Genomic DNA, 7,909 nt, shown 5'->3' on the forward strand with positions numbered 1-7,909 from the left:
GAGCTAGCAGGGAACCTGCATCGACCTGTGGTGAGTGACGGGAATAAAACCATTCCACAGAGAAGGGGGCTCTAACAGACAACATTCTGGAACCAGGCAGGACTGGCAGGAACAAGGGGCAGCAGTGACTTCAGTCAGTTGTTCCCTCTGAACGGGATTGGTGGAGTGAGCTTGGCCTGGGTCATGTGACCTAGCTGAGACCCAATAGATTATCTGAAATCAATTCCCTACCACGGTGGCACACATTAACACAGTGAAGGCCTCAGCAGGTTGACTGATCTGGAGGGGAGGGGCCAGCATACGCTTCCCCTGTTTGCAACTCACTAGCACATTGCAGTGGGAAAGGTCACCTAGCCAATGTGTTTCAGATGAATTGTAACCAACAAAGAAAGAAACTGGGGCCTCCTGGAAGAAACAAAAAAGATGGGAAGAGGAAGCAACAACAAAAAGTCCCCAGGTCCCAACCCTGAGAACACTGACCCAGGACAAGTAAATACAAAGGAGAATACAAAGGAGAACAGCAAACATGCAATATCAGACACGGCATCAGTGGACATAAAGAGATATCTTGGGGACCTCATAGATGAGTTCAAAAAGTGAAACATTTAGCCAAGTAAAGCAAGATATAAGAAGATTAATAAAAGAGATGCTAAGAACCCCTCAAGAAGACACAGCCGGAAGAATGGAGGAACTCAAACAAAGGAGAGAACCATTTGACGAAGAATATAAAGAAAATATAGAATACATGAAGCAGATTCAAAGAGATTACTAGGAAATTAAAAACTCTATGGAAAGATGACAAAGCTGCTTGAAAGAAACTAAGGATAGGTGATCCAAACTGGAGGACAGGTTTGCAATGTGGGATTATGAAAGGAAAAACTTTTTAAAAATAACAAAGAAGCAAGCAGTAACAATACAAAAGTGAGATGATGACAAGAGGATGTATAACTTAAGAATAAAAAACATGAATGAAGAAGCAGGGTACAAACAAAGGAACTACAAAGGCTATTCACAGAAATAGTTAAGGAAAACTTCCCAAACATAGGAAAAGTAAATGATATGCAGATGAAGAATATATATATATATATAAACTAGAATACGTGAAACAGATTCAAAGAGATTAGCAGGAAATTAAAAACTCCACTGAAAGCTGGCAAGATTATCTGGAAGAAACTAGAGATAGATTAACAAAACTTGAAATACGTTTGCAATGTGTTGTTCAAGATACAAAAGTGGAACAGTGAGACTGCAACCAGTTGTGTTCAACTATCCAACAAAAACTTAGAAATGTGATTATCAATCCTATACACTTAAACATACATGCAGTTATCCATATCTTCAATTATGTTGAGATTGAACAAACCCAAGCAGGTAATATCACTCTGAACAAAGAATAATACTATTGCTGGGTGTCACATTATGATACTCCAGGATCAGCACTAGGTACTTTAGTGTCTCCTTTTTTTCAAAGTATCTGTTCATTTCATCATGTGTCATAAGATCAGTTCTTATAAACTGTTTATAGGTTCTACATATGCATGAGTCTTAACATGTATTTCTATCCTTTATATATTAGAGGGAGAAACAAAACAAAGCAAGACAAAACAAAATATATTCCTATAAACACATGAAACGAAAAAGACATATAACATCACTGTTCAAGGAGTTCTACCATATTTCTTGTGTTGTCTCTGTTTGAATCCCCACTTATATGCTCCACTTTAACATCTTGAATAACTATTTGTAAGAGGGCAATCTGTAATCATCAACTAGTGATTTATTACTGTTTATTTTTTCTTTGAATGCATGTATTATTTCTACCCACTTTCTGTTTTGTCTTTCTTTAAATAAAAATTTTTAAAAAGAGAAATATGTAGTGATTTTGATGGGTTTTACTTTTTAGGTGATCTGTTTCTTTTCTCTGATGACTTTTAATATTCTGTTCTTGTGAAGAATTTCTCAGATCTTGAGTATTACATGTCTGGCTGTAGCTCTTTTGGTTGTAGGTGGCTGGAGTATGCCTCATACATCTGAATAACATTTCCTTTGCCTATGCTTGGGAAGTTTTCCTTAATTATTTCTGTGAATAGCCTTTGTGCTTCCTTTGTGTTTACGCCTGCTTCTTCACTCACATTTTTTATTCTTAAATTATAGATCCTCTTGTCATCTTCTAGCCTTTGTATTGTTACTACCTGTTCCCTTGTTGCTTTTTTTAAAAGAGATCTTTCCTTTCAAGATCACACATTGCAAACCTATCTTCAAATTTTGTTAATCTATCTCTAGTTTCTTTCAGGCAGTTTTGCCAGCTTTCAGTGGAGTTTTAAATTTCCTGCTAATCTCTTTGAATCTGTTTCCTGTATTCTAGTTTTTTTTTAAATATTCTTCATCGAAGGTTTCTCTCCTTTGTTTGTATTCTCCTATTCTTCCATCTGTGTCTTCTTGAGAGGTGCTTAGTATTTCTTTATTAACCTTCTTATATCTTGTTTTACTTGTATTAATATTTCAGTTTTGAGTTCATCTATGATGTCATGAAGATATCTCTTTACGTCAGCTGATGCCATGTCCAAAATTGCATGCTTGTTGCCCTCAATCTCTTCTGTATTTACCTCTTCTGGATTCATTTTCCCTGGTTGGCTGGAGGCTTTTTCTTATTTCTTTCTCTTGTCTAACAAGTAACTTCCTACTTGTCATTTTTACATGAGAAACTTCATGCCTTACTCTACAAACAAACTAATTTCTGGTTGAGTTATAGTGATGAGAGGATACATTTTGTCAGTTTAACACTCCACAGATGAAATTTTTAAGAAACTTTAGAAGGCATCTGTTTAGAAAAGTTCTTTTTAAAAGTGAACCTTATTTTGAATCAAACTTCTGGTAGTAGTTCTAATATTTGAAAATGTTTAAAATAATACAATTTATGCATTAAAAATGTGTATGTGATTATAAAAAAGTAGTATGTATGCAATGTAAAATGAGAAAAATAAGTAATTTAAGTGTGATTTGGAATTGGATTACAAATCAGCTAAATTAATGAACAAGAGATAACCCCAGTAATAAGAGAATGAAGCTGCTAGCTGAAGAGTTTTGACTACTTAGGCAGAATTCCACATTATATGGAATGAAAGAAAGGGCACAGAAAAGCAGTTCGAGTGTGGCAGGTCCTGAGTGGGCCTGCAATGTCTTCCCCACTCCTGGCCATGCTTGGTGGACTCTGGAGTCCTAAGCAAGCAAGTGGGCGCCATCAGTTCCAGAGGCTGGATGGCCTGGTATAAGTGCCCTGTGCACTTTCCCCTGATTCCAGCTAGTTTGGGACCCTTGCTCGGCACTGGACAGGGAACTTTGCAGCTTAAGGGTGGACTAGACCAGTGCAGCGAGTCCTGAGTGGGCCTGCAATGGCCTACCTGCTCCCAGCCATGCTTGGCAGACTCTGGAGTTATAAGCAAGCAAGTGAGCAGTATCAGTTCCAGAGGCTGGGCTTGAACCAGCCTGCCCCACCCCCAGTGACCCTTTCTCAATCCAGGGAACTGGGTGGCCAGAGTCCCAGGAGCTGAGGGCATAGAAGAGGATTTCCAACAGACCCTGGGGAAGCCTTGAAGTAACACTTAAAACACTGGAAACACAGAAATATAGCAAAATAACAAAATGAAAGACCAAATTATAATCTATAACCTCCAGCCCATCCTAACAAACCTTAGGAGCAATGTATATAGAATAAAATATATGCCATACACCTCAAATATTGGACATAATAGCAACTGAAATAAACAAGCAGCTCCAGGAAGCTTTAAAGGAATTCAAACTAGAAATAATCTTCCAGGTAAAAGAAGAAATGATAAAAGAAGTGAAGGAGATGCTAAACATATCTAAAGAAGACACAGTTAAAAAATTGGAGAACTAAACAAAAAGAATCCCTGGATGAGAAATATAAGAAGCAAACAAAATATATAAAGCAGATGCACTGAGATATACAGGAAATCAAACATTCCAATGAAAGCTGTAAAAACCGCCTCAATGAAAGTGAAGATAGAATTTCAGACCTTGAAGACAAGACTGTAGCTAGTGAACAGGAAAAGAAAGGTCTTTAAAAAAATAACAAGGAATCAGGAAATAACATTTCAACAATTGCAAGATGATGCAAAGAAAAACAACATAAGATTGATAGAGACTAATGAAAAAGAAGGGGACAACATAAAGGATGTCAAGAGGATATTTAGAGAAGTAATAGCTGAAAATTTTCAAAACATGAGATCAGAAACCGACATCAGGATCAGTGAAGCATATAGAACTCCAAATAGTCATAACCAAAATAAAAATACACCCAGACATATAATAATCACCATCCCAGAAATCCAACGTAAGTATACAATATTAAAAGCTGTCAGAGAGAAAAGACAGATCACTTATAAAGAAAAACCTATCAGAATTACAGCAGACATCTCAGCACAAACAATAAAGTCAAGAAGAGCATGGAGTGAAGTATTCCAGATCCTAAAGGAAAAGGATTTCCAACCTAGACTGATGTACCCTGCAAAACTGTCTTCAAAATTGATGGAGAATGGAGCTGGGGATTTAGCTCAGCAGCATAAGCACCTGCCTTGCAAGCAGGCAGTCGTGAGTTTGATCCCTGGTATGAATAAAACAAAACCAATGGAGAAATAAGATACTTCCCTGACAAAGAACAGCTGAAAAACTTCATGATCACCAAGCCAATTCTGCAAAGAATATAGAAAGACAGTTGAGATACACTTAGGAAAAAACTACCAAGCAAAGCACACAATTAAACAGAACAGAAAGATAAAAATTCAACAGCAGAAAGATAACATGTCAGACTTCTGGGAGAACATGGCAGATAGATAACAGCAGCTACGGAGACTCTCTGAGACACTCAGCTTAGAATCCAGGAATGGTGTGGTGTGAGGAGTCCTAAGCAAGGGGAGATATACCCTGCCGATCGAGGAACGAACTAAACTGAGAGAAACCAAGTGGAAATGCAATCCTGGTGCTATAAGTTGAACAGATAAAATCTCAGTGCAAAAGCTGGAACCCGCGCCTCTGGAAGCTGTGATTTGAATTTCCTGCCACCACTGCTGCGTCCCAATTGGCACAGCTAGGAGAGACACAAAAGCCCTGAGAGCGGGAGTCAGTGAACAGAGTTGAGAGTGGGACTGGCAGGGAGCCCTGAATCAACCTGCGGTGAGTGAGAGGAACAGGAACCCTTCCATAGACTAGGAGGCTCTGAAAGAGGACATTCTGGGACCAGGCAGACTAGTTGGAATAGGACGCTGCAGTGACTTTAATTGCATATTCCCCTCTCAAGCAGGATTGGTGCGGAGTGCTTGGCCTGGGTGATGCTGCTGACTAAGACCCAGTAGGTTAGCCCAAATCATGTCCCAGTGCCTGGTGGTGCACCCTAGCAGTGGAGCCTTCACTAGGTTGACCTGGAGAGGCAGGCCCAGCAGATGCTTCCGAGGTCTGGGTCTCCCTAGTACACTGCAGTGGGCGGGAACACCAAGCCAATGGATTCAAACAAACTGTAACCGACAAAGAAAGAAACTAGGCCTCCTATATACGCGTGAATGGAAGGAACAAAAAGTATGGGAAGACGGAGCAACAAGAAAAGGTCCTCAGACCCCAATTCTGAGAACACTTATCCAGGAAAGGTAAATGCAAAGGAGAATGAGGACAGAAAATATGCAATATCAGGCATGGCACAAATAGACATAAGGCGAATCTCTGGAGCCTCATATAGATGAGTTTAAAAGTGAAGTATTTAATGAAATAAAGCAAGAAATAAGTAGAATAGTTAGAGAAATGCCAAGCATCACCCAAGAAAAAACAGATGGTGGAATGGAAGAACAGAAAAAAAGGGGAGAATTTCTTGATGGAGACAATAGAGAAAGCATAGAATACGTGAAGCAGTTTCAAAGAGATTACCAGGAAAATAAAAACTCTATTGAAAGCTGGCATAACAGCTTGAAAGAAACAAAAGACAGATTATCTGAACTGGAAGGAAGATTTGTAATGTGGGAGCATGAAATGAAAAACTTCTTAAAAATAACAAGAAAACAAACAGCAATAATACAAAGGCCAGAAAATGTTAAGAGAATCTATATCTTAAGAATTAAGAACATAAAAGAAGAAGTAGGGACACAAACAAATGAACTACAAAAGCTATTCACAGAAATAATCCAGGAGAATTTCTCTAATTTAGCAAAAGGTAAAGATACTCAGATGTATGAGGCATACAGTACCCCAGACACCTAAAACCCAAACAGAGCTATACCCAGGCATATAATAATCAAAATTCCAGAAATCCAATATAAGAAAAGAATATTAAAAGCCATCAGAGACAAGAAACAGATCACTTACAAGGGAACATCCATCAGAATTACAGCAGACTTCTTGACACAAGCCATCAAATCATGAAGAGTGTGGGGGGAAATAATTCAAGCTTTGAAAGATAATAACTTCCAGCCAAGATTGATACATCCTGCACAACTGTCCCTAGAAATTGATGTAAAAACAAGGTGCTTCCAGGATAAAGAGGAACTAGGGGAATTTGCAACCAACAATTCAACTCTACAGAGAATACTGCAGGATATTCTAAAAAAGAAAAATACCAAGATTCCAGAAACAGTGGCAGAGAGGCCACAATGAATGGAGCAGAAAGTGAAATCAAGAAGACAACCTGACAACTAATGACAGAAAAAGAGCTCAACAGAAATGAGGCAGAGAAGGCTGGATGTAGGAACAGCCATTTTGCAGAAAACAAGACATCATAATAGCTAGTGCTGTTTTAATATCATCTTGTTTTGAAGTCACATCGAGCTTCTGTTCTTCTGTCTCCATCAGTCTTAACATGTTGTATCTTATTGGATTTTATTATATGTGATAATATAAACCAAAACTTTTATAGACAAGGAGATTATACAGAAACCATTGTTCATTTTCTGTTAGTTGATTCTAAATACCCAGTAATAATGTCATTCTCTTGAATGGTTTTACATTGTCTTGATATGTTTGATGCTAAAGCATATGAAGTTATACTCAAACATTACAAGGAAAGAGACACTATGGTAATTACTTTTATGTCAGGATATCTTGTGGTGAAACACTATTTTGCTTAAAGGTTATGTTTTGACCTGTGCTGTTTTGTTGTTATGCTCTCTTTTATCTCAATCCCCTTTTTTATTATTTACATTTTTATCTTTTTAATTAAGGTGAAAATAAATAAAAAATAGCAGGATATATTATGGTAACCCACTTTGATTTCCTATTAACTTGATTTGAAACCCTGTATTGCTCTCACCATCTTGTTTTGACTGATTTTCCTCTATTCTGTTTTGCTTGATAGTACCAAGTTCGAAAGAATAGGCAACAACTGTGAAGACAATAAGATTCATGATGATGCCCATTCTGGTTTGACTATTATCTTCTTATGAAGTCCTGTAATGTCTCCAATGTTTTGGTTTTATTGATTTTGTTCTTTACTGTTTTGTTCAATTTTATTATAACTGATGTCATAGGCAATTCTTTTTAAGATAGCAAGAGGCAGTATGGTAACCATTGTTGATCACCTTGTATTCTGTTTTTACATTATGTATTATGTCCATCCTTTTGATTTGACTGACTCTGTTTTGTTATGTCACATTTGGTTTTATTCTCTTCAAAAAAAGTAGTAAGAACTGTGGGAGTAATAAAATCCAGAATGTATAGTTGTCATTGTACAAAAGAGAGAAAAAGTAAGTGCTCTAAAGGACATAACTGCATGTATATTTAAGTGTGTAAGATAGATAACCATATTACTGAGTTTTGTTGGATCATTGAACAGAACTGTTTGCAGTCTCACCGTTTGAAAGTCCACTTTATATGGTTTAATTTTGTAACTTGAACAACAATTTGTAATATG

The sequence above is a fragment of the Cavia porcellus genome, unplaced genomic scaffold (assembly GCF_034190915.1).
Source record: "Cavia porcellus strain 051 isolate PalLab524CR breed Dunkin Hartley unplaced genomic scaffold, mCavPor4.1 scaffold_15, whole genome shotgun sequence".
Lineage (NCBI taxonomy): Eukaryota > Metazoa > Chordata > Mammalia > Rodentia > Caviidae > Cavia > Cavia porcellus.